This window comes from Mixophyes fleayi, chromosome 3 (assembly GCF_038048845.1).
Source record: "Mixophyes fleayi isolate aMixFle1 chromosome 3, aMixFle1.hap1, whole genome shotgun sequence".
In the NCBI taxonomy this organism is placed as follows: Eukaryota; Metazoa; Chordata; class Amphibia; order Anura; family Limnodynastidae; genus Mixophyes; species Mixophyes fleayi.
Window position 1 is genome coordinate 175,004,235 of NC_134404.1, and position 26,985 is coordinate 175,031,219.

The following is a 26,985-nucleotide window of genomic DNA, read 5'->3' on the forward strand; positions in this document are numbered from 1 at the left end:
TGTTAAAATCCTGCTTGTAGCTGATGGTAAATTCTTTTCATTCTGTCAGGAAAAAGAGAAAGTATTTTCTGGTTAAAATTTATCGTGAGATATTTGCTGTCTGAAATAGACAGACCAATGTTCCCATATGTGTGCCTTGGAAACTGGGATATTCATGGCTTTGGTTTCCAAATAATGTAAAGCATTTTACTAAAACCTGTTTCCTCCGGATCTGTTAATCCATATTATCATGTTTCTGAAATATGGGCAAACAATGTTTTCAAGGTCTCCAGTAGTTACAACTGGCACTATCAATAGAAAATGTTGTACCTGAAAACCCTAAACATGTCTCCTCTGGAATTTTGTAATTGAAATGTGTTTGCTGAAAGAAAGATCACATCTGGATTTACAAAGTTTAGGTTGTGAGCCCTAGTTTCAAAGTTCTTCTGCAATCAAGTGTAACATTGCAGAAGTTTGAAGTACATAATAGTTAATAAGTAGTCTAAAATAGAACCAGCTACAGAAATTAAAATACATTTTACAGCTTGTAAGAAACAAGTATGCTCATCATAAAATACTGAACTCAATCCAGCTTTAAACTGAAATAGTATTGTTTCTTTCCTTAGTTATTGTTCAGGGTCACTTTTAAGTGTCCACCAATCAGCCTGGTAATTATTTTTCATGTGAATGTTGAGTATTGCTTTTTCAATCCCTTTGATTAACTGTCCCAGTTCAGGTATTATACAGAGAACAATTTAGAGTGTTTTGACTACTCATCAGAACAAATCTTGCCACTTGGGTTGTATGATGTGATTAGTCTGTTCGTGGTACAAAATTGTACACCATAATGCCACATTCAGAACCAGCTTTATGGGTTGGTTTGCACATAACATCCTGGTTTGCATGTTTATTATCTTTGATGATTTGCAAAATACCCAGTTTTGTTGTTAATTTTATATAACTGCGTTGTTCATTTGGGCTGAGAATGATTGGTTGCTCTCTAGCTCAAGTATTTTTATCGGTCAATGGTTACTAACTTTTTCCATTTCCCAATAAAATTTCTCGATAACTGATTAATAGTTTTCTTGCCCTTTGTTCTTTGCACTTACACCAATTTGGTGTTAGAAAACCAGTACTGTAATGTGTCAAAGTCTAGATGTAATGGTTACTAATGGTACCGTGTTATCTGCTTGAGGCCTAATTTTGGTACTAATTATTCTAGTGGGTAATTCGTTGAGAAATATCAAGAACATCTCATGATGGATCTGGTGGCAAACCTTTTGTTAAGTCCCCTACATGACTGACAGCTTAGCGCTACTTGCTGTTTTCTTTGGCTCAAGGAAAATTTAAATGATTATAGTACCCTTAGAGCTATGACAATCTTCTCCATCCTCTCATACAGTAAATAATGGTCGCCAAAAGTCGAAGGCTATTGACAGATCAATGAGCTCCCATGGAATCTTCCCTGCCCATAGCCGCAGCCATCTTGTCAACACAGTCCGTGAATACTTGTCAGGTCAAATATACTTTTGAAACTGATTGTATTTAATTGGTAAAAACTGAGAACCTGATTAGACATATAGATGTGTGACTGAATAAAATGCCAGGTGGCCCTTCAAAATCCAGATATTTGGCTTGATAGCGAATTTTGATGTGCACAATCTTCAGCTAGTGTGGGTGTGTTGGGAGCTTTAGATGTAAGGTGCATTTGGGTCTTATTATCCATTCATTTGATAAAATGGAGACCCTGGTTAAGGTAATATTATACAATTTACATTTTTCACCATATATAAGCTGAGAATTTCTTCCAGATGATAACTCTGGGTCTGTCTGAGATACTTCGCTAAAGATGGTCTATACACATATTCTATCCTTATTCTGCTAATATACACATTTCTGATAAGACACGTAAACGTTATTGACACTGAAATTCTCCAAAAGTTCTGAATAAATTGATTCATATACTGATAATTATGTCCAATCGGCAATGTCTGAACAGCCTGCAAAAGTCACACACATTGACCAAAATTTTCCAGGATCTATGACCATATTAATAGATTAAGGGGCATATTCAATTCCGATCCGAGATGCGCTGTACTGCCGGTAATACGGTACCGCAATAACGCGGATTTTCGTACGCAGCCCTATGGACTGTGAACGAAAATCCACGTTATTGCGGTACCGCGGATTAGGTTCGCGGCCGTTCCGCCGCGATCCCGCGGATCGGGATCGGAATTGAATATGCCCCTAAGAGTCTCATGTAGAATTGGACACAATTTACGCTGACAGCATAAGTGTATTTTGCATCCCATAATATACTTAGAATTTACCTCTATCTCTAATTCACCCTCTTTATCACTCGCCTAGATCCAGCCTGGCAGCCATGACATGCTCCTTATCTGTTAAAGATCTTGGGCTTGGCAAAATAAAAAACCCCACAATAGATATTCAGGACTAACTCACTAAGAGCAAAATGGCAAAATGAGCTTTTAGCAGCAGTACAGTCATATATATAACCGGGGGATTTTCTATGGCCTGAACTCAGTGCTTATTTTTCAAAAACCATAGGTATGCTGCACGTGTAGTACTACAAGCATTAACATGTCCAAACACTTAATGGGCATGCTGGCACCTGTAGTGCATCACGGGCAAACTGTTTGTTTTAAATCTATTTCTAAACAATTACCGCACACCCACCATACTAGGGGTGTGGGAAGAGCCCTACTGCTTTTCAGCACAGGGCTGCTAATACCTATAGGAAGGGGGTTCATATCTTTTGTGGGCCACATCTCCCTTGAGAATCCAGCCCCTTGACTGTGGGTTCCCTGGTATAGTGCCACCAGCCCTGGCAAAGCCTAGTGCTGGTACCAGTAAATTCAGTGGGGGCCCATGCTTTTTGTCCCTCTGATTTTGCTAGTATTAGCCTAGTCTGGCAGCACCAGGGCTGATTAAGCTGTTTGGGAGTTAAATACTCAGTTTTTGTTATTATTATTTATTTTACTGTTTTTTTACTATAGCAAGGTCAGTGCCGATGGTCATCATCATCAGCACAGATCTTGCAACAGGGGAAAAGCAGCCACATTAGATCCGCCTCCTTCCCCCTCAACACAAGAGCGTTAATATGCCTTTACTTTACTAGGCTCGACCACTGCCTCTCCCCTTCCGGCTCACTAAGAGATAGAGGTGCAAGGGGGAGATATAAGTCTCAGTCTGAGAGCAGACTGAGACATATCCTTGGCTACTATGCATAATTTGACATTGTGCTTGTTGCTCTTATGAGTCAGATTTACGTCCGACTCTATATGAGGCCCTAAGTTGGGTTGCACTAAATATGAGTGACTTGCTTAATGTAGTCTCTTATGGGTATGGAGTCCCCAGATTTTTATGGGGGTTGCGGGAGGATAGAATATAACAAGCAGACTGCAGTTTTACTATGGACAAGTACAGTTTTGTATGAGCTTTTTAGAACTAATTATTTTAATCTACTGCAAACCTATTGCCTTTATGGGCAACCAAATAAATAATGAATTCATTGATTATTGATGTTCATCAGGTGCTATTTATTTGCATATATTTATATGTTTTGATGATGAATGTATAATAAATCAGTTCTTGTTCATTTACATAATTTTGAACAATCATGTTGACAGTTTTAATGCAAATTATGTAATTAGCAATATTCATTTACATCAATACTGAAAAAGTGTAAGCCTGACTGATGGAAAATTCATATTGCAGCAAATTAATATATATCTTTTTATTTAACATTGCACATGGTTATTGCCATCCAAATTGAATGGTCCAGCATTCTACAAATTATGTGGATGTATAAAGGCTGTACTAAATACCAAATTATTTAAATATTATTCTAAAAGGACTGGATCAACTTAACTTAGTTTCATCAGCTGTTGATGTTCAGTAAGAAAGTCAACTTTATGAGCTGTCGGTGCATCTTACGGTATGTATTGTACACTGAGATCACCAAGTGCTTTTCTTGGCAAGCTTCACATATTTTTAGGATTGCCACAGTTTAGGAGACCCGTATACTGGTATCACTATCATATCAAGTTTTCCCAAAGTGACATTTCATATTGCATCTATGCTGTTTTCAGTATGGAATGACGAATATGCTAATGTTTGTCTATGTCTTCCTAAAACACTATGCACAAATTTGCTCCCTCTACAGATTACTCCATCTTGCTGCACTAAGTCATAAACATGGCATGAAAATAGTCCCGGTGGTTTTGAAAGAGGAGTCTGACATCGCAAATCAAGATCTTACAGATTTTTCCCTGCACCTTTGCATTTTAAAACATGTAAAATGGCTCTATGTTGTTCAAATATAACTTATTGCATAAAAGATTATTTTGTTCTTAGTGAAAATGTTAGTTGTTGAAGAACCCGTAGGTCTCATATTCCTAGATTAGCTGAAAGTTTTGGAATAAAACCCTGAAATTGTTTAAAAAATTAGAAATAAATAATAAAGATAAAGATTTCTAAGACATAAAAAGGCATATAGCAACTAATGTCACTTTGAGGTATACACAAAAAATGCAGAGTTAGTTAATATGTCACCGAAAACATTATCAGATAGTGCTTCTGCTGAAGCTATTATTGTAAATGGTAAGATGGTATTGCACAGTATAAATCACTGTGATTGTTACAGAAAAGAAAGAAATGTTAACACATGAGAGGGCAAATAATGGATATATGACTAAAACACAATGGTTAGAAGTCTATGTTTTCCCTGTGAAGATGCAAGGCAGATAATATCTGCAATCCTTGGGCATACTAGGTGGACTATGCAATATAGTTCTCAACAAATACAAAACAGCAATCAGATTGATACATACACCGTTTATAATTTCTTGTTCATAAGATATTCAGCTTCTAAAATTATTTACTGAGTACACAGTGCTAGATCCTCTGGAATACCCTTTAATACCTTTGATGAAGCTGGAAATTAAATGCCAATGTCAAATTATGTCCTTTGAGAGGCTCCTTAAAGTTCAACAGCAGTATATATATATATATATATATATATATATATATATATATATATATATTTTCTTTGTAAAATAGATATATACAGAACTGGAAATTGTTCAATCAATTTATAGGCTCATAGCAGGTGCTTGAAAGGGTGGGGTTATCCTGAAAGGAACAAACACAGAGAAAAATCCCCCAGCACACTGCTATAGCCAGCAAAGGAGCTGCCATTTCTACTTGTACATATAAATGCAAAAGTCTCAGTTGCACACATTTGCAAATGTATGTTAAGCCACCCGCCACTCCATGGCGCTTTTGCTAATAGGGTGGTCCTAGCTTTAAACAGTGAGAGTCCCATATATTTGGGCCATACATATGTGTGTTTATAAATTGAGAGCTAACTTACCAAGAGGTACCCCAAAAAGCCTCCAAATGTGTGTGTCTGTATATATATATATAGATAGATAGATAGATAGATAGATAGATAGATAGATAGATAGATAGATAGAGATATATATAGAGATAAATATGTGTGTGTGTGTATAAATATGTGTGTGTGAGAATTTGTACACTTGATTGTATTATCAACATCGACATTTATTTATATAGCGCCAGCAAATTCCATAGCTCTTTACAATTGGGATTATATGTAAGCAAATTACATACATATGTGCACTGAAATTGTAGAGACATGACACTACTATTGAATAGCTTGTATTATAATATCACTTTGCATTGTTGTTGTGAATGCTGTTTAAACTTTCACTTTGTTTAAATTGTAAAGTGAGAGGGAATCCTTTTATAAGAGAAGATACAAGCAACAATTTTTTTCCATTGTGATCTCTTATCATTTTCATCTGTACTGGAAAGTCTTTAGTTACTACTTAGAGTAGAACTTTTATTACTACTAGAGTATAATTAATCCTCTACAAATATTCTGAAGCATAAAATGCTTTGCACTATTTGGTACAATTTAGCATTACCTCTACTACTCAATTCTAGAGCCTGGCACAATAAACAAATATTACCTGTCTGATACATCTTGCTGTTACACAGAGAAAACTTTGGACTATACAGTAACAAATAATGTGTGTATGTGTGTGTCTATATATATATATATATATATATATATATGTATATATATATATATATATATATATGTATATACACATATACAAACCATCTGGGCAAAAGTATTTGGTCACACCACTGTTAATTATTGAATTGAGGTGTTTCAATCGGACCGCATGAGGTGTATAAAATCAAAATATTTGTGATACACAATGGGTCATTCTGAAGAGCTCAGTGACTTCATGCGTAGTACTGTGATAGGATGATGATGATGATGATGATGATGCCACCTTTGCTATAAGATAGTTCGTGAAATTTCATCCCTACTGGATATTCCAAGGTCGACTGTAAGTGATATTATTGCAAGGTGGAATCGTTTAGAAAGAACAGCAACTCAACCACGAAGTGGAAGACCACAAAAATATCACAGAACGGGGTCAACGACTGCTAAGGCGCATGGTGTGTAAAAGTTTCCAATGCTCTGCTGATTCCATAGTTGAAGAGTTCCAAACTTCCACTGGCTTTAATGTGAGCACAGCAGGCGCTTAACGGAATGAGTTTCCATGGCCGTGCAGCTGTATGCAAACCTCACATCACCAAGATTAATGCCAAGCGATGGATGGAGTGGTGTAAAGAACACAGACACTGGACTGTGGATCAGTGGAAACATGTTCTGTGGAGTGATGAATCATGCTTCTCTGTTTGGCAGTCAGATGGGCGAGTCTGGGTTTGGCGGATGCTGGGAGACCGTTACCTGCCTGACTGCATAATGACAACTGTGAAGTTAGGTGGAGCAGGGATAATGATATGGGGCTATTTTTCAATGTTTGGGCTAGGCCTCTTATATCCAGTGAAGGGCAATCTTAATGCTTCAGTATACCAGGTCATTTTGGACAATGGTATGCTTCCAACTTTGTCCCAACAGTTTAAGAAAGGTCCTTTTCGATTCCAACAAGACTGTGCCCCACTGCACAAAGTAAGGACTACAAAGACATGGTTTAATGAGTTCAGTGTGGAAGAACTTGACTGGTCTGCACAGAGCGCTGCCCTCAACCCTATTGAACACCTATGGGATGAACTGGAATGGAGATTGCGAGCCAGGCCTTCTCGTCCAACATCAGTGCCTGACCTCATAAATGCTCTACAAAATGATTGGGCACAAATTCCCACAGAAACATTCCAACATCTTGTGGAAAGCCTTCCAAGAAGCGTGGAAGCTGTATTAAAGTATATATATTTGAATACAATGTCATTACCGTCCCTGTTGGTGTAATGGTCAAGCGTCCGCATACTTTTGTCCATATAGTGTATATTCACTGATCAGCCATAACATTAAAACCATTAACAAGTGAAGTGGATAACATTGATTATCTCATTACAATAGCGCCTGTCAAGATTTGGGAGGTGGGATATATTAGGCAGCAAGCGAACAGTCAGTTCTTGATGTTGATCTGTTGGAAGCAGGAAAAATGGGCAAGCGTAAGGATGTCAAAGTGATACAGAAGATTCTGTGTGTAACAAAGTACATCCAAGATGTTACAGTCAACTACTGAAAATTTTAATCTTTATTCGGGGATGAAAGGTCAAGTTTTATATGTATTTCATGTAATAGCAAAATATGTTGTTTGGAGCCATATGAAACCACTAAAGTTCATCCATACAGACAATTATTTCTGTGACCTACAATATGTTGAAGTGTAGATTTGAGATTTATGAGTCAAACAGATAAACCAGTTATATGTGGCAACAGAGATTTATTGTTGCTCTTTGTTACAAATAGGAAACTGTACAATATGTAATATTTAATATGTCATAAACAATTTGTAGTAATTAGTTTATCCTTATCCTTTAGTTTACATTGAAAACATTTATTTTAAAGTATCCTAATGGTTGATTTTATACACTGTAAACATTTTACCTTGCTTTATAGTACCACTAATTTTAAAGTTCTTTATAAGCAGTGTGAGTTTGTAGGCGGGGCATTATGTAAAGAGTGGTTTTGAACAATGTACAGACCCTTTATAGGTGCAAGGCACAGTTATTTTAATACTAGTTCTGAGCCGTGCCAGGCTGGTAACCGCAGATGGGAGCTGTGACGCAGGTAAAGGAGGCTCCCCAGCCGTTCTGTATGTGCTTATTTATAGATCATAATTAGAATGGCCAGGAGTATCCTTAATAAATAAGCTCATGGGCACCCTTAATTGAAATGGTAGATTGTTTAATTTTTAAAATGGTATGCCTTGTTAGGCTACTTACTGCTTTTACACATTTTATTAAAGAAAAAATATAAACATTATGATTTATTACCAACCATCTACTTAACCCCCATCTCCTCCCTTTGCACGTCCTCCCTTCTCTCCTCTTGCCTCAACTGGCTCCTCTTGTGCCTGGTCTGTTTACCCTCCCTTAGGATGTAAGCTCGTATGAGCAGGGCCCCCTCCCCTCCTGTCTCCATACCTATTCTTCCGCTCCGTCTTTACTGCATATGACTAGCCGGAGTTTCTGAAGTATTGGTACTTTTTGTTCATTGTTCTGTATGGTTTCACCCTGTATAGTCTACTGTTAGAACTGTGTGCGGCGCTGGGGATACCTTGTGGCGCCTAACAAATAAATAATAATAATAATAATAATAATAATTTTCAACTGCAGATTTTATTATGAAAAACTGTGTAGCATCCTGTTTTTTGCTGTTTTAGGAAGATTGATTGATTTTGCTATGACAGGTGGTATACAAAAATCAGTCTTATTTGCTGAAGACTCAAAGTGTAAATGTACCAAACTGTGAGTTTACAGTGGGTTTGGAAAGTGGAGATGTTGCCTATAACAACCAATCAGATTCTAGTTATTGTTTATTTAGTACATTCTAAAAAATGATAGCTAGAATTTGATTAGTTGCAACATCACCACTTTTCAAACCCACCAGAAACTCGCAGCTTGATAGATTTACCCCAAAATGTTCGAAAATAAAAATCCAAGCTATAATTAGTGTGGGTATTGCACAAACAAATTACTGATATTGGTGTTGGAATGCCCAAAAAGTGGCAAAATAGGCTCAGCATCTAAGGGATAAATATACTTTCTGTATTGTATATTGGACCCTAGAATTATCTCTGTGTTGTATATCTGTTACTAGTAAGCCATACAATACAAGAAGCATTTTAGTGGCTATCATAAAAAAAACAGATAGCAACCATTAAGATGCTCCCATTATTGTGGGGTGGCCAATAAGATGGTCGGTTACTGTCATGCTTTCTGTATTGTATGGTAGTCACTAAAACACTGACTGTATTGTGTGGAGATCACTAAGATGCTCTCTGGCAGCACGGTAGCTAAGTGGTTAGCACTTCTGCCTGACAGCGCTGGGGTCATGAGTTCAATTCCCGACCATGGCCTTATCTGCGTGGAGTTTGTATGTTCTCCCTGTGTTTGCGTGGGTTTCCTCCGATTGCTCCAGTTTCCTCCCACACTCCAAAAACATACTAGTAGGTTAATTGGCTGCTATCAAAATTGACCTTAGTCTCTCTCTCTCTCTCTCTGTCTATGTGTGTGTCAGGGAATTTAGACTGTTAGCGCCAATGGGGCAGGGACTGATGTGCAGGGCTGCCAAGAGAAATTCAGGGCTTCGGTACAACAAATTAATGGGGTCCCCCTTATAGTCGAGTATGATAAAAAAATTGGCGCATCAATAGGCTCTTTTAACCCCTCTATGACAGCCCCCCCGTCATTTTTTAACCCCTCTATGACAGCCCCCCTCCTCGTTTTTTTAACCTCTGTATGACAGGCCCCCCCTCGTTTTTTAACCCCTCTGACGGGTCCCACCTCATTTTATAACCCCTCTATGACAGGCCCCCCCTCGTTTTTTAACCCCTCTATGACAACCCCCCCCTTTGTTTTTTAACCCATCCATGACAGGCTCCCTTCCCCCCCGTTTTCCTCCTTTTACTTACCTTTTCCTTTTCTTCTCTCTTGGTCTTCTCTGCTGCTCTGTGCTCTATTGCTCTAGACTGACTGAATGTTGGGCGTGACATGATGACATCACACCCGGCATTCAGACAGTCTGAATGGAGCACAGAGCAGCAGAGAGGAGGGACGCCGGCGCCGCGATCACGTGAGTATGAATATTTTTTTTTCATTACCCTGCTCCCCTCATTAACGACCGAGCCCCCCGCCGCAAAAAAAAAAAAAAAAAATAGTTTTGAAAAAAACAAACAAACAAAATAAAAAACGTAATTAGTACCCGCCCCCGCCCCCCTCTCGGCGGCCCTGCTAATGTGAATGAGTTCTCTGTACAGTGCTGCAGAATCACTGGCGCTAAATAAACAAATGGTGATGATGATGATTATGTAGTGGCCACTAAGATGCTTAATGTATTTTATGGCATTCACTAGAATAGTCTCTGCATTGAATACAAGTCAGATTGAGCTATAGCTCTCTGACATAATAATTTTCAGATATTTTATTCTCTATATAAAACCATACCCACTTTAGTTTGGGTAGATCATTTTGAGAGCTATTTTTCCCCATATTTTCCTTCTTTGTTGCGTAATCCAATGACACTTCCATGTCTCTTACATCCAAGCCGTGTTCTACAGTTGATAGTATTAAGAATCAAACTCTACAGATTTGCTCTCAAAAGCAGATTTTGAATATAGCCCATCAAGGTGGGGTGGAGTTCTTATAAGTTTTAGCTTTGCCTGCCATTCAACTTAGAGTGAGTGTCTGCCATAACGAAAAACAAAGTTATTTTAATTAGCCTCTAATTTATACTAGTAGAGAGAACAGGTGTGTTTGTATAAGCAACTATTTAAAAGCCAATAGAGAAATATATTTCACAGCTGCATTTTATTGGCTGTTCATATGCTGTTCACTGTTGTCCAAACTCAGTTCATATTTTGATGTATTAGCTAAGGTCCTGCACACACAAGCATTAATTATGTTTTACTTCCATCACATTTATTTAGCAGAATGGCAGAGAGACAGAATCCCAGACATTGATCATTCATTTATTATCAAGAAAATTAAAATTATTACAATCCTCTTTTAGGAACATCAAACATCAGTTCAAGAATCAATCCTATGGATAATGGTTCAAAGTAGTTACAAAGGTTATATACTGACCCCCAAAGTAATATCAAGCAACTTAAAATAACTAATGCAGCGCTCACAAGTAGTGTATTCTAATTCAGGGTAAATGCCAGCACTCTAGGAGTGTCTGATAATTTAGAAGCCTGCTGTGTTTATACAATAGTAAAGAAATGGAACACACAAGTGTTCCTATAGCGGAAAACCTTTTTATTCTTATAAAACCATTGCACTTACAATTTATAATAAGACATTTAATAAGTATGCATTAATGGCAGCTCATTCCTGAGCACTTGCCTGTGTTAGAGACTGATCAGCTTTATGCATTGTTACTATTCTGTTTTTGTCAAAGATTATCACTTTGGCATCAGTAAACATGTCCATATAATCAAATGGGCAACTAGTTACATGAAACCACTATAGTTGTCCAATAAATTATAATAACCCATTTACATTTAAAAACACATACACTAACTGTTAATAGTAGCATTTTAAGTTAAAATTGTATGAAAACTTGTTTAAACTGCAATGAAACATAAAAATATATAAAATTGATACAATTAAGTGCACAAATCAATCAGTCATTACTAATTAAACAATTAAGAAAAATCTCTGGGACTGATTCATTAAGGAACGTAAATTACCATATGTGTCGTATTTTTGTGTAAAATTGCCCTGCACATGCCTAAAAAAGAACTATATGCAGTGAACTCAGGTACATCCAATTAATTTTCGAATGCAAAGGACACTTTCGACAGCCTACAATTTCATGGGCGGAATAGGGGAGGGAAGGGGAGTACAGTAGTGCCAAGTTTGAGGGCACACACATCTGTCTGATTCAAGTTCTGGGCATCTCTCAGATATGGGATTTTCAACCATGTTATTTGCACCAGCTTCAAGGCAGGTGTAAGTGCTGAGTGATTGGGATGATGGACGCGTATGCATGTCACAACATGTGTTTGCAATTGAGTACAGTACGTATTGAGAACATCTCGATAAATGTATTTGATTATGATATTATCAGGTGACAATAATTGAATAATTTACCTTTTTTTGCTGTGTGACCTGCTGGGACTTTATATTGCACATATATATTGTTCGTATATTACACTGTGTTGTGTCTGTCTCCATACGGAAAGTGCCTTGTATGCAGAGCGAACCTACATCAGTGTTCAACAAGAGACGTTTCTTCAGATACGCTTGTTTTTAACAAAAATGCACATTATGTTCGTTTTGCCTGCCTTGATGAATCAGACCCTCTATGTTTAATCCCTTAAATTATGGTGTATCTATTGAAATATGCACTTGTTTTCTTTTTGGGATAGTTTCTTAAACATGTTATCGCCTATCCAATATCTTAACCTTTCCTATTTCGAAAAAACATATTTAATTCAGATTTAGTTTTTTTCAATCCTGTGATGTTCAGGTACACTATGGGGCATATTCAATTGTTGGCAAAAACGCCCAAAAACTCGCGCGCGCACTATTACCGTTATTACGGTAATAATGCGCTTAAATACCGTTATTACGGTAGTTTTCTCGCTGGATTTCAGCTCGCGGCTCAGGGAGCTGCGAGCTGAAGTCCAGCTTACTATTACGGTAATAGCAGTAATAGTTTTAATGCCGTGGAGACTTTAAATAATTGAATATGCCCCTATGTGTTTATTGTCTTCTGATGTTTTGATTGTGTTGATTTCTTTACATCTTTAATTTACTTCCTGTCCCACCTCTGTATTATATTGCATTAACTGTATTATAACTTATCAACTCTTTATTAGAAAAGTTTACTTTTGTAGCCTTTTTGCAGGGGCTGAAAATGTAAAACGTATATGTGCAAACATTTTGTATTGCAGCATCTCCATCTTCAAGAACTTTACTCATTTCCTTAGTAGCAAAAGAATTATTGACAAAATGTCTTATTTTTTTTTTCTTTTACAATTCACACCCTTTTGCTACTACAAGACAGACACTTTAAAGCTATCAGAAAATACTTGTTTTTGGCTGCTTCTTGCTATGTTGCATATTTCTGGTCGGGATGGTACTCAATCTGCTTGTTGTCATAGGAGAAAGGTAGCATACTGCAGTAAAGAAAGCATAAGTATCCTCATCCATGCAATATGCAACATTACACCAATACTGCATGAAATCGTGGTAACTTTTAGTTTAGTCTCAGTTAACAGTAATACAAATTGGTATTCATTTGAGCAGGACACATAACATGGTAGAAATACTGACAAACGTTTCAAATATATATTGTCCTAGTTTAATGTATTGCAATAGCCAGCTCGGAGCTTAGTAATATAGGCAAAAAAGACCATTTTCTTTAGGCTCTGTCTATTTATATAATGTATAGTATAGTCATACGTTCAACGGACTGTAGGCTGCTTAATGAGGCTACTAATACTACATGTTTCTACTGTGGGCATGTCAATCAGCCCAGGTTGTCTAGGTATAATAAATAAATACTGAACTGCTCCATTAGCAGTTTCACCTAATGTATCTTTAGTATACCTGTGTTAATTAAAAACACTAATTCACTCTTATAAGATATACAGTGATGGCCAAAAGTTTTGAGAATGACACAAATATTATTTTTCACAAAGTCTGCTGCCTCAGGGTTTATGATGGCAATTTGCATATACTCCAGAATGTTATGAAGAGTGATATGATGAATTGCAATTAATTTCAAAGTCCCTATTTGCCATGACAATTAACTTTATCCCAAAAACAACATTTCCACTGCATTTCAGACCTGCCACAAAAGGACTAGCTAATATCAGGTCAGTGAGTCTCTCGTTAACACGTGTGAAAGTGTTGACGAGGACAAGGCTGGAGATCACTCTGTCATGCTGATTGAGTTAGAATAACAGACTGGAAACTTTAAACGGAGGGTGGTGCTTTAAATCATTGTTCTTCCTCTGTTTACCATGGTTATCTGCAAGGAAACGTGCAGTCATCAGTGTTTTGGAATCAACTCGCTTCACAGGCAAGGATAAACTGCTAGTAAGATTGCACCTAAATCAACCATTTATTAGATCATCAAGAACTTCAAGGAGACAGGTACAATAGTTCTGAAGAAGGCTTTAGGTCGCCCAAGAACGTCCAGCAAGCGCCAGGACCATCTCCTAAAGATGATTCAGCTGCGGGATTGGGGCACCACCAGTGCAGAGCTTGCTCAGGAATGGTAGCAGACAGGTGTGAGTGCACCTGCACACACAGCGAGGCGAATACTTTTGGAGAATGACCTGGTGTCAAGAAGGCCAGAAAAAGAAGCCATTTCTCTCCAGGAAAAACATCAGAAACAGACTGATATTCTGCAAAAGTTACAGGGATTGGACAGCTGAGGACTGGGGTAAAGTAATTTTTTCTGATGAATCCACTTTCAGATTGTTTGGGGCATCTGGAAAAACTTTTATCCAGAGAAATTTAGGTGAGCGTTACCATCAGTCCTGTGTCATGCCAACAGTAAAGCATCCTGAGACCTTTTATGTGTGGGGTTGCTTCTCAGCCAAGGGAGTGGCCTCATTCACAAATTTACCTAAGAACACAGCTATGAATAAAGAATAGTACCAAAACCTTCTCCAAGAGCAACTTCTCCCAACCATCCAAGATCAGTTTGGTCACAAACGCCTTTTCCAGAATGATGGAGCACCTTGCCATAAGGCAAAGGTGATAACTAAGTGGCTTGGGAATCAAAACATCAAAATTTTGGGTTCATGGCCAGGAAACTCCCCAGACCTTAATCCCATCGAAAACTTGTGGTTAATCCTCAAGAGGTGAGTGGACGAACAAAAACTCACAAATTCTGACAAACTCCAAGCATTGAATGAGCAGCTTTCAAGCCTTCACCTGCGGACCCCAGATCCTTCCTGCTTTATTGACAAATTTATTTTTTATAAATTGTAACACTTGTTTAAAATACCAACTAATATGTTATTACAGATAGCTGCATCTTTATTTGATTAAATGTATTATTTTTAGCCTATTACTGAGATTACAGGTTATGTACAGCCATTTTGAAGGTAAGAGTCCTGCCCAATACTGTAAAGCATGTCTTTTCTGTATAACATGGACATCTTCATGCCAGGAGCAGGTCAATTTAAGAAGAAACTTCCATGAAGTTAATAATATCTCAGTAAATAATCTAGAGTGGTAAAGAACTTGTATTAGAAATAACATTTTAATTCATAGTAAATACAATGTTTCTATGCTGTATTCTTACAGATTTCATTGAAAAAATGGAATCCTGTATGATAGGTGCTTTGCTTTGAAGTCTGACAATTCCAGGCTGTGTACTATGTAGTGATATTAAACATGATAGCATTGCAAATTGGCTTATAATTTATCAGAAAGTTTAATTAACTATAGTAGCATGCTATTTATTTATAAATATAAACACATTCATTCATCATTCAAATAGCAACATTTTTATTGAAACACTGATCTACATGCAGAGCCACTCAATACACCCATGCATATGTACATGTAACGCCATTCAAATTCCTTAAGTTAGCACAGCTAAAACAAACCTAGTCCTGCTCATACTGTAGTTTCCTACCTGCTAAACATATTTGTAGTGAACGATATCAGAACAAAATTATTAAATTATTATTTTAAATGACACTTTTGGTTTATATTTGCACACTGTTTTCTTGTCAGTGTAATTTTATTATTTTTTTCGTCAAGTGGTCCACGTACGCAATGGCTGTCATAAATACAGTCATAATTTTCTGGCTATTTTAAACAGTTTTTTTTCTTATAGTGATAATGAAACATATCATATTCTTATATAAAACAAGGTGGCTGAATCTGAAAATGTATGTAGCAATTGTGCGAAAGGACAGACTATACAATGTTATATTATTTATATGTCTTTTTCCAATTGTCCTTTTTTAATTCAACTACAAAAATATTATAGTCTTATCATTGATTTTTTTTTTTTATATCCATTCTATATTCTTTTCTGATGGGGTAATTTCCTGCTTTTTTAATGTTGAGATAAAGGTAGAAATGTCCACATCATGTGTATGTTATAAGAATGATGATTTATTTGTGGGGTTAACAAATCACGCCCACATTTTACTTATTAGCTTAAGAAGAGGCAAATGTGGTAGAATAAATATCGATATAACATTATTAAATATGGAATACAATAAGAATCTTAAAGTCGGTTTAAAGCTACATTTTCATTCCTTCACTTTCATCCAATTGTAAAGCGCTATGGAATTTGCTAGTGCTATATAAATAGATGTTGATGATAGAATATTGAATCAATTAAGTAACTGGAAATGTGCAGCATAATTTTTACATGAAATGTACCCAATCTTTAGATTATTTGTACAAAAGAAAATAGTAAAACAACAGCATTATATCTGTAGATCTGCATGTCCAAATTCTTATTCATTATAGATTATACTACATTGTAGTAGAGACAAACCCAACAGTATATATATATATATATATATATATATATATATATATATATATATATATAACAACACAAAAAAAGCTTATGAATATATATAAAGAGTACTGTAGCTTTAAGAGCTCATTTATTTTGTATATCTCTCTCTAGTAGGTTAAATATAGTCATTTGTGAATCTGAAAGAAAGATGTGCATAAAGGTTAGGGGATGATGTCCTTGAAGTACAGAAAATCATGTTTACATTAAATTGAATATAAAATATGCATATACAAGTGAATGTGGCATACAAATAAATGAGCAAGAGTGGCATAGGCACTAAAGAAGCTGGAAATTGGAGTTTAACTATGAATGGAATTTAAATTGACCTCATTTTTTTTAGTTTTCAGAGAAACAAATACTAAATACTTTGAGATTTGTCTGCAGGGATTAAATAAATTAAATAATAAATACAGATGCAGACAATCTTACTCAGTTTTTCAAAGGAAAATTGGGATTTTGTATTTCCTTTGGTATTTCATCTAAAGTTCCTTATTGAGACATTTGCTAAATGATCCTAAATCAAATCATTTGGAATTTAATGTAACCATTTAGTTTTTCCTACCATATAATACATATTTTGCAGAAATTTGGGCTTTAAACCATTGCATTGATTTTTATTTCACATAAGCAGATCCAATCTCTGCATTGCACAAAGTCAGTGTAACAAGATTATTACTTGATACTTTAACTGTATCATTCCATCTATAGCACTTGTAATAGTACTTCAGATAGTCAAGCAATGTGCCACGCTAATTCTAGATTAAAGGATTTGGGGATCAATCCAATTAAGTAGTTTGAGGTTCTTGCGTGGAATCTGTCACTAAAATATTACCCCTCTACAGCAAGAGTAAGGCGATAGTTTGCTTTATATTAATAAGATGGTCTAAACACAGTTCTATTTGCAGGAATTTAATTTCCTTAAGATGAGTTAATGGAGAGGAGAATTTAGTAGAATGGTTAGTAAGCAAATTATTATTACTGCAAATCTTGTGTCTAGAAAGGGGAATCGTGAGGTACTGGCTGGGACATGTTTATAATAACCATACTTCATAACATATATAATATAAAATTTAAGCAGTACATTCAGAAAAAACTACTGTCCTATACAGTATTTCACCAGGTAGTTACGTTTTTTGTATTGTAAGGAACTTAAACATTGCGCTAAATCATTGTAAGTATCTGAGTTGCACCACTAAAAATACTGCTATACTATTATCTCAGTTGTTGAGCAAAAATTCAAATAAAAAGTAATCTATACAGTTGTCTGTATGTAGGAAGAACACATTATCATGTTCTGACCAATAAACATCATGACAAACTGCCAACAGTGCATTTGCTATGTTCACATGTATCCGACCACATCCAAGCTCACAAGAACTTTACATACTTCAACAAAAAGTACACACACAGTGTGAAGTTACAGATGATAATAGTACACTGAGAAGTTTCTGTGTATCATTTTCAATGTATCAAATATGTTTATGTAAATAAGTTAAACACATAATTGAAATATTCCTTTATAAATGACTTGGTAAATAGCCATTCATTATCTGGAACACTAATATCAATTTTTTTAATCATTTGTAAGAGAAATCATGTTTTCTAATTATCCTTTAAACACACCACTTTTCTAATACATTTTGGTGATTTTATTTACTACACAAAAATACCTCTTAGCACTTAATGTCTAATGGCTAACACAGTACAATATTATTTTTTATCTAAAATAACCTAGGACACTGGGCATCTGTTGTCAGATGTTAGCAACAAGAGGTGCATTGCTTAGGAGTAGCATATGTAAAGGTTTCCTCCATCTATGTGAATGTGCATGTTATTTAAATATGAGGGAGAATGATGGGTTTTTTATGTTGTGGATTTGATACAGCATGTAAGACATCTCAGCTAGCCAGCCTTACCCTTCACAAATAGATGAAAGGTTTCTTAACACGTGACCAAAATAATGTAGTAGTAGTCAATCTTACATTTTATAGCTGATAAACTGGTGTGTGTGTGTGTGTTTGTGTATATCTATCTTTCTCTCTCTCTCTCTCTCTCTGTATATATATATATATATATATATATATATATATATATATAGACACGAAAACAGGGATACTCTGCACTCTCCAAACACATAATTAATGCTATATCAAGTACTGTTCTATATTAAAAACAGGGAATGTTAGTTCCACATATTGCAATATATGTTAAGCTGGCCAACTCACGCCAAAGTCTTCCCATTCTGGTCAGTCCTAACATGATCAAATGCTATGCTATTTTATCTGGGCTAAAGGCTTACCTACACACAGCTTTTAAAGGCTTTTAAAAGCAAGTCTTTCCCTAGCACTAGCAGCCATGGGAGACCTGGGACTCACCTGACACAAGTTGGAATTAATTAATGTAAAGAATGTATCTCTCTCTCTCTCTCTCATTATTTAAGTCTTCAAATTGATAAATATTCCCTTCATGTTTTTCATGGAAATCTGTTAATGCCTACAGTGATTAGTGAAAGAATGATCATATATTTCTTCACTGCAGAAACTTACTCACTGTTTGTAGAATCTTTAGGGTATTGAGTAATAAAGTATGTTCTTGACTTTTGACGGGATTCATATATCTATCAGTTTCAACACAAGTTAAAACAAAACTGGTTTATGGCTGCAAGATAATTAGAACCCTAGTGCAATAGAAGAAATGTTTTGTGACAAATGATGGATATTGTTAGATACATTACAGATCTCAGCCTAAATCTTTATTTTATTTATTTTTTGGCTAGAACATTTTTTTTTCTTTCAAGAATGTACACCGAGTGTTCAATAACTCATTATGGACATATTCTTTTTATGACTCTTACATGAAAGGGCGAAGAAAGGGCAAGACAGAGCAATATGACGGAATCTGGCATCAATCAGCAACTTTTGCAACTAATAGCGCAAGACTTGCAAAGTACTTATGAATTACTAATGAGATATTAGTCATCAACAGAAATGACTGACATTAACACCAGCTTTTGTAAGTATTTCTTAAAGATACTAAAGATAAGACACTGGCAATCTAATTGCAAATTGACAGTAAAATATGCTGCAGCACTTGCATACTACAATAGAATGTATCATATATAATCAAAGACATGAGAATAATAAACTAGAACTGTTAATACCATTTTATTTAGCAAGAGTTCTGCATAGATATGTAAAAATAAGAAATTCAGACGTCATATCTTACAACATGACCCATGCTATTAGATACTCCAAGCTTTGTAATTTTTGTTTTAACATTTATTTTCATATTGCAGAAACCTTTGATGAATTGATTGATGTTACAAGTGTTTTAAGTCAATTGAATTGACTAATAGCACATATAAGTGCAATTGGAAAATTAAGTATTCTTTTGCTAACAAAAGGTGTTTGTTGCTATTGTATCTCTACTGTTGATTGCACCACATGTCCTGTGCTTTATATTAGACAATAATGTGGAGATAAACAGTGCTACATTATTGGTGAATGATTTAAAATCCTCAATGCTGGTTGTGAGTAGTAAACAGGCAGTAAAAATTGCAAAATAGCGTGGCAGAAATGAGAAAAAAGATATAGGTTGCAATATCAATGATCCACATAAACCAGTGCTGGTTCCATAGTGGGTCAAGGATTATATACAGGTAGCTAAGAAAATATATAAAAAATGAGGGGTCCTAAGAATACTGAAGGTAATGCCTCCATCCATGGGATATGAGTAGTCACAGAATGTCATGACCATGCCAGTCATCCGACTCCAAACCAGTTGTACATTCACATAAAGAGTAGTGCAATTAATATTTTTCTAATATTGCTATTAAAAAAATAACCTGGCTTTTAACCAGGTGTCCAGTTTTTTTTTTACCCATTTTCATCCACTGCCTATCACAGTATGTACCTAATAGAGATACAGGAGATACATTGCTTTTCAGTGAATAGCAAAAGTGGCTGACTGTCTCTCTGGCCTTACTCTCTGGCCAACACCTGACCATTCTATGATCCTCATTTCTGGTCCTCAACCATTGGAATCCATCGCAGATTGATCTCACCACAGTTAGCCATGACAGATGTATTTTTGTGTATCAAAATAATACTTTAGTCAAGTGTGTTCTTTGGTGTGCTTCCCTATTATGCTTTTATATAAATACAGCTGTGGTCAAGACTTGGGGGCAGCAGAGTAATGGTAAGCACAGATAGCTTTAAGGGGAAATGCTGCTAAAGGCACTATATCGTGGTCACTTGTCTTTATAATGATTCCTGGCCCTCTTCATATTCTGTTTCCACCCTAAATTACTAATGAGATACTAATTAGATATTATGCTAGCGCTCATCATTCACAGATGCAGGTAGAGGCAGGCAGCTCTCTGGTCATTCATTGTCCAATCATCATGTACCCCTGCATCTCTAGCGCTAGTGACAGACATGAGTAGAAGGGCAGGTATTCAACAGGAGACATGATCTTTGGACTCCCAACAAATCCCATAGATTGAAAGCTTGTGAGTAAGGCCCTCTTACCTCTGTCTGTTTGAATTACCCAGTAATGTTTTATAACTGTGTTTGTTCCCAATTGTAAAGTGTTAAGGAGTTTGCTGATGCTATATAAATAAATGATGATTATGATGATGAACAAATGTATGATTATAAGTTGTGTATGAGTACAGCACCTCCAACATATACTCTGACAAATTTGTAGGGTGGTTTTAAAAATTAAAACTAAATAAAAAGTTGAAAAAAATACAGGTTTTTGTAACTCATTTGAGTTTTTTTAACTTTAGAATGTACTTAGTATCCACTCTAATATTTTTAGGGTGTATTAATTGCAGTCATTTTTTAAATTGGTCCTAGACATAATCATGTCTTTTTCCTGATATAATATTATTTTCTCTCTTTTTGTATATATATATCTGACAAGATGCACCGGCCCTGCCACCCTGTCTGTTGTGTTACTGGGGACCGGTTGAGCTTGCCTTGCAACCGTCCCCTTTCTTTATCCTAAATGCGCCCTCTAACCGCAGTTGGAGGGCCTTAAACTGCTGACACCACTGCACTCCTTAGCGGCATCCAGAACTGCATCCTTCTGGGTAACTATCGCTGCTAGTGTACCCCCTTGCTGGTACACCTTGGCTGGTACCCCTGACCTCTTGCCTCCAGATCAGGGTTGCTGTGGATGGTACCCCTGGCCTATCACACTGGCCAGAAAAGCAGTTAGCAGGCAAAGCATTGATACTGTAAACCTGGGTCCAACCGCAGAACAGTTGGAAAATTAGATTTGGTCTAATCTGCAGGTCACAGGAATTAGCCGTCAAAGCAAGTTCCTAAAGCAGTGATGTTTATTAGCTCAGGAAGTCCTAAAAAGGACAGTTACAGCCAGTAGTTGAAGGTACAGCGACATCCAGAAAGGTACAAATGGAATGATACATTTCAGTGCAAGTGCTCTTTGTATACACATTCTGACACACATGTCAGCAGGTGGTAAGACAGCCCCCTGATCCGGGATGGCTCTGCCACATCTGAGTTATTTTTAGTATCAGATTGCAATATGTTTCCCAAAATATGGATTTAAATGCAATTCAAAGTTAACACAATTTACACTAATCTCCTATATATATATCCTAAAACTTGCTGGTTGCATTATTCGGACAGGATCAGAGATGCACAATGAAAAGCCACACAGGCAGAGAGGCAGCCGCCGCCTGCTGTTTCTACAGGCTAAACAGACGTGTTGGCCACTGAGATGAAAAGGTATTATAAACATGAGGGACTTTCTATAGAAAAGTTATACAAATCCAATCATGACATCCTGTTTCAGAAGTTACAAATCAATACCTCAGAAATTAATGCATTTCCTATACAGAAATATAATACAATATAATAAAATAAGTACATTTCTAATACACAGTATCAAGATCAGTACATTTGCAACAATATAAATTGGCACACTGTGCTAATAATTTAAATATATTATTGCAATAAGTTACTTATAAGTGATCCAGCCACACTATATATTAGCTAATGTGTAATTATTTGCTTCGTAGTCATTCATAATTTGTGAATGTTCTGTGATAAAGTCTGGTGGCTATTTATTTATTCAATCAAAATCCAAATTATAATAAAGAGCATTATCAAGGTTTCTACTACTTTGGAGCCAGTGTATGTTGTTCAGATTGCAGGCAGGACTGTCCTGACATCTTTATTGGGACAAAATTGATATTCCTATTATCTAACTTATTTATAGACTGTCATTATTTGTCTTTTGAATTATACAGTACAGTTATTTGATCAGTTTGCCATCTTATTACAGGACAGTTATGAACATTTCTTTGTCTTTACTTAAAGCTGCTCTGCTACCTACATAAAAGATTGTATTAATCATCTCCTCTGGAGCCCAGGAGAGTGCTACATGTATTGATGGTTCTTGGGGCTCTACCACCTCTGTACAGGCCCAGAAAATCAATCTAGTTCATTAACTTTAGATGGTGGAGGAGGAAGTGTTGTGAGCAGTATGACCAATCACAAGCTGCAATCAAGAGATTGTATCTTGTAATTGGTCCTTGGTTCTTGTTCAGATGAAGACACATGCAGGCTCTCAAGGGAAAACAGGTGCATGTAGCAGCCACATGGGCTCCAGCTAGGGTTTAGACACCTCAGTAAAATCTTGTATGTAGATGGTAGTGTAGCTGTAAAAAAATCTGTTCCTACTGTAAATGCCCTGCATTGGGGCAGCACAGTGGCCTAGTGGTTAGCACTTCTGCCTCACAGCGCTGGGGTCATGAGTTCAATTCCCGACCATGGCCTTATCTGTGTGGAGTTTGTATGTTCTCCCTGTGTTCGCGTGGGTTTCCTCCGGGTGCTCCGGTTTCCTCCCACACTCCAAAAACATACTGGTAGGTTAATTGGCTGCTATTAAAATTGACCCTAGTTTCTGTCTGTCTGTCCCCCTCTCTGTCTGTCTGTCTTTGTGTGTATGTGTGTGAGTCTATATTAGGGAATTTAGACTGTAACCTCCAATGGGGCAGGGACTGATGTGAATGAGTTCTCTGTACAGCACTGCGGAATTAGTGGCGCTGTATAAATAAATGATGATGATGATGCATTCTAACTGTATTCCATCTCTGAACAATTTAAATTAAAGTTCTATAACTTCACAAATTTTAACCAGGATAGTATATCAATTGTTGAAAATTCAAAAAATTGCAATGTGGAAGGGATGCCATAGCTTTCATGTAACATGTTTCATTCATATCATATGTCAAATTTGTCCACCAGGGAGAAACTTTAGAATTTGTCAGCACATTATATGCAAGTAATGGTGGTTAGCGTCTCTATCATTATTCAGTGTTTGTTTTTTTTTTCACTGTTTTCAGCTTCTGTTTGGCTTTGTGACCACATGGAATGATACGTTAAATATAGCCTAAAGTAATTATAACTTTAGGATGTCTATTTTATTCTCATGGAATGTTGTTTAAAAGGAACAGAGCTACTGGAATTAACCAGGAAAAGAGTGTGTCCTTACAAGACTATATCAATTGATACACATGCTCATAGCATCATCAAATGTAGTCAATTATTAGTCAATTATTTATCAGAAAACCATGCTTGTTTACTGCCTTATGAGTTAGTTATCGATTGTGCAGTAACGGGTAGTGCATATATTTTAGAGCAAGATTCATTTTGAATAAGAGATCACAGTAAATACAGTTTTGGGACGAGTCCTATGTTTTAAATATATGATGCTCTTCTCTAATATTTTTTTAAAAAGAGCTAATTAGAGCAATGTTATTTTCTTAAGATGTCTAGGTTATTAAACTAATCTAGACTAGTCTAAATAAAAAGAGCAATATGCAAGCTGCTCAAATATATTTATAGCTAGGTGCTCATATGGGTAGGGCACATCATCACAAAATGAACAAGAAAAAAAAAGCATGCACTCATTGGGCAAATGCTAAACAAGCCCTAATTCTAATACATATACTAAAAGGTGAGATCACAGTTATTAAACGGAGGCAAATTTAACAATTCGGTAATACAGCCAGCCCAATTAGATAAAGGGAAATTAAGTAATCATCTAATTACATATATTGGGTAAGGATGATGTTTATTTCAACAATTTCTTTTGCTTTCTGTCTGGGTTTCCTTCATTTTGATAATGTATTCAAATTAAACTTGATCTCCTGTGTATGACCTCGGCCTGTTCCTTTGTGGAGTTTGTATGTTCTCCCTGTGTTTGCGTGTGTTTTTCCCCGGGTGCTCTGGTTTCCTCCCACACTCCAAAAAAACATACTTGTAGGTTGATTGGATGCTATCAAATTGACCCTAGTCTGTGTGTATGTATGTTAGGGAATTTAGACTGTAAGCTCCAATGGGACAGGGACTGATGTGAGTGAGTTCTCTGTACAGCGCTACGGAATTAGTGACGCTATATACATAAATGGAGATAATGATGATGGTAGTGGTATGCCCTTCGTACATTATGTTTTTCTACTACAAGAGGACCAGTTTCCTTAAAAATAATAAAATTTGCCATGTAAAGGATTATCATCTTTGGGTATAGCAGTACATATCCACAATTCACTGCAGTTACATTAATCCGTGAGTATGTTCTCCATATTTTGAAGGGTTTAATATAGTTTAAATGTGAAATAGTGGTAAAGATTCTGGGATTTATACTGATTAGGACATACGGCTATTTGCTTTGTGTAAAATGCGTAAATGTCAGGCGCCGTCCCTCTTCCATTCAGAGATGGTCGCCTTCTGTTCTCTCAGCTGTGCTTGGTTGCTTAGCAACCAGATGAGGCTCTAACGGGTATCACGCTGGCTCCAGTGCATATGTGTGTCCCAGTACTAGATAACGGGATGCTACAGGAAGCTCCGGCAGCGTCCCCTGATGCTGCGCCACCAGCGCTAATCAGCAGGCTCCACATGCTATTTAAGGAGGGTTCAGCCAGCTCCAGCATTACTTCCTCTTGCCTATGCATTGACCTCCTGTGTATGACCTTGGTTTGTTCCTGACCTGCTTCTGATTATCCCTGGTTCTGATTGCCTTCCTGTGCTTGACCCTGCTGTCTGTGTCTACTCTCTTGGATCTCTCTATGTATCGTGCTGACCAAACCATATTGACCTGGCTTGCCTGTAACCATTCTTCTGGATTTTCCTGGTACATCTTTGCTGTCTGAACCTTACCGAACCTGCCTGTCTGACTACCCTCTACATTCTTTTGCCTTACTGGTGGCTCAGTTTGAGGACTACCACCTGCACGTTTCCTGCAGCGAATTGCAAATCCCCTTGGGGGGGTCCCTGGTGAAGACCGGAGGCGCATTAGACTTTGCACCTCTCTCTCTCTCGAGCAGCTCAAATCCCAGCATACCCATACCAAAATGCATATACACCTGTCAGTAGCCATATCAATTGTCGGTGCCTCTTTGCTGGTGCAAATACAGTCTGATAATGATGATGACTGCCGCTAGCAATAGCTATTTGCTTCTGATTGGCTAATTGTGAATTTCCCTCTGAAGCTGATGGGTGCTTTTTTCATTGACCACTCATAAATTATATGATTTTGTGGACTTATTTTCAAAAATGTTTTTCTTGCTACATTCATTTGAACGCTAGAATAAGTATTATATCTGCTTTGTTATAGAGGGGTTTTTTTTTCATATCAAACCTAATACTTTTTTGCTTTCAAATGTTTTTTTCTTGTGCTTATGACCTGGTTGGGCGTAAGTGCTGTATATCTAGATGTAAGTACGCCTGACGTAAATGTGGCACATATGAGCATATGGGCGGAATTTTTAAGTGTGTCTTTTTAGAGCTTAAGTTTGAATACATATGCGTCCAATACAGCATAAGCCCCGTTATTTGCACCTTAGTAAGAATACACCTAAACATACTTTCAACCTCTGAAGTTATTATTGTACTTCTTATTCTAACATTCTTTCTTAAATGATTTTTATCTCTGTTAAGAATTACTACTGAAATGAAGTCATTGTAATTGACCGTAAGTAAATAGTAATTGTAATAGTTGTCATACTAGTGACATTCCTGAATTACTCATTACCCAGTTATGATGAATCAGTAGTATCTATAAATGCTGAACTGTTAACCAGTTCAGTGTTAAAGATCAGTGGCACTCATCCTCTTTATTGTAATCAAACTGACTTAAAAAACAGGCCACTCATGTACTGCAAGCTAACTAGGTTGTTACTTAAATCAAATCACTTTCTGTAGATGTTATTGTTGGGCTACGTCCTTGTGTAATACTTGCTTTATTACTAAAGTTAGTAAAGCTTCTTAAAGAACAGTTTGACAAGCATTGAGTCTGAATATATTTTTCCAGGTCCAACATTAATTTGGGCTCTGATGTAATCGGAAAAGCCAATACCCAATTGG

At 36.6% G+C, this 26,985-nt stretch overlaps 1 protein-coding gene across 7 annotated transcripts in view; it reads left to right on the forward strand.

The window, feature by feature from the left end:
- FUT9 (fucosyltransferase 9) overlaps window positions 1-26,985 on the forward strand; it is a 236,462-nt gene that overhangs the window by 33,542 nt on the left and 175,935 nt on the right. For 2 of the 7 annotated variants that reach the window (XM_075202796.1, XM_075202798.1), the window contains exon 2: window positions 19,447-19,597. The exons of the other annotated variants lie outside the window; for them this stretch is intronic. The gene's annotated coding sequence lies outside the window, so the exon portion shown is untranslated. The remainder of the gene's footprint in view (window positions 1-19,446; window positions 19,598-26,985) is intronic. 7 annotated transcript variants of the gene reach the window in all.